This window comes from Olea europaea, unplaced genomic scaffold (genome assembly GCF_002742605.1).
Source record: "Olea europaea var. sylvestris unplaced genomic scaffold, O_europaea_v1 scaffold456, whole genome shotgun sequence".
Taxonomy (NCBI): Eukaryota; Viridiplantae; Streptophyta; class Magnoliopsida; order Lamiales; family Oleaceae; genus Olea; species Olea europaea.
The window spans coordinates 157,811-160,042 of record NW_019262870.1 but is presented as its reverse complement, the minus strand read 5'-3'; positions in this window follow the sequence as shown (position 1 = coordinate 160,042).

Here is a 2,232-nt window from a genome sequence, read left to right as displayed (position 1 = left end):
CTACAATCTCTCTCGACTAAAATTGAACCTACTCTTATATACCACCAGTCTATATCTCTATGACGAGTGTAAATATACAAGAATGCATGTAATTTTATGAACACTTAAAAATTTATGCAAGGCATAGTAGTGTATCTCTATCCCTTATCGAAACCTAAGATAATTTATACCCTGTCGAACTCATTTCCCTTCTCTCGAATGCATGAAATAAATCAGCACACTCACACAATTATGTGCACATAATTATGGAAGCAATTAGTTGTATGTAAATCATTCAAAATTCAATAATGTGGTTTGATATCAAAATTGCAAAACTAGAAATTAAAAAGTTACATCATAAGGTTCATTGATCTCCTAATATATGAAAATCTAGCATAGCATGGAGAATTTAACAAAATACATAATAACTCTGAGAAACGATATCACCGGCGTAGCATTGGGCGTGTAATCTCATTGATCTTCGTGATTATGGTGAAAAAAATCTTTTCCAATATGTGTTTTCTTCTCTCCCAATGTGTTCTCTCCTTCAATTGACAGTTCTAGGATTTATATATATTTCCCGCGACTTGTTTCTATAAGAGTTTTAAGCAGAGAAGAAAACTGAAAATTTCACATCAGATTTGTACCATGTGACTGCATGGTTATTCATGATTGTTCCATCAATTTTTCTTATTACCACCATGCAACTACATGGTATAAGTTTTCTTCCCAAAATTGGCATTTTGATCCTCGAACTTCAAATTTCTGGCATTGTAACTTTTTTCTTATTGTTCTTCTCCCAATACTTCAAGTCTAACACCTTCGTCTATGCTTTTGGTTCATCTTTTAGCTATTTGCATTTTAGTCCTTGAACTTACATTCTTTTCCATTCTGGTCCTTTTTTCTCCATTTTCTTCCTTCTATCATCCCATATTATCCCTAAGTTGATATGTAGCTCGTTTGCATTCTCGATTCGTCTTTCGGGTCATCTTTTGGATATTTTCACTTTGGTCCCTAAACTTTTGTTTTATTTTGTTTTTGCCCCTTTTGGCATCTTTTCTCATAAGTTCCATCATATCCATCAATATTGCACTACAAAACAAAATTGCATAGAATTAAGTCATATCCAACCAATTTTATTAACAATTAATCAGGTTTTATGGATCGAATTAGTGTAAAAATGCACTTATCGGCTGCGCTATGTTTTTTCCTTCTTTTTCTTCTTCTTTCTTTTTTCTTCCCATTTTTTTCTCTTTTTTTTTTCCTTCTCTCTCTCTGTAACGGTGGTTAGGATTTCGTTTGTATAAAATGAAAATGAATTTCATATAATGATACTTAGTGCTCTGTTAAGTCTATATTGCAATGAAATTCCTCATTTTTTTTTAAATAACATTTAATAATTCCAATGATTGAAAACTAAAACCTAAAATTTTATTTTATTTATCTCAATCCCTTATTCAATACTCATTTCTTTCTTTGTTAATAATTTATTTTAGTCTATTCAAAACTACATTTTGGATTAGTAAAAAAAGTTGAAGTTTGAAAAACGTACTCATGTTTGTAGTTTTAACTCGTTTTAGTTATGTCCTCGCATCCTACATTTTAAAAAATAAAAGATCCTATACTTAGATACGTACCCTTACCTGATATCTGTACCTGAGTCTGAGCATCATAGTAGATGTCTATGTTGTTACGAACCTATTTCTGATATGAATACTGCAAATGTTACAAGTAACAATTATTAGGTCGAAGAATGGTTAGATTCTAGTTACACGTTCCATATGAAATCTAAGAAACATTGCAGAAAATTTTAAGAAAAAATAAATAGGAGAGAGGCGGTTGTCAGTAATAATTTTGCATGCAAAATTGGAAAAAAAAAAAATTAACAAAAAGGGATATATCTACACAACTAAAAGAGTTAGATATGTTCTAGATTTAAATTGAAATTTGATTTTCAATTGAGGATTTAGAATATGCCCCGTTTGATTCTCATTTTTATCAAAATACATTTTTCTCTTTTTTTCTTTTTAACTACACATTCTTTATTAAAATAATATTACACGTAAATCAAAAAAAATTCTTTATTTTTTATCCACACATTCTCCATCAATCTATTATTCTAAAATTCATTTTTCCATAAAAATGGGTGTCAAACACCCTAATAGGATTGAAATGATAGGTTAATAGTGATAAAATGTTCACTTGTTATTTTCAAAGGTATCAAAAGGAATGTAATATATGTCACTAAAAGCA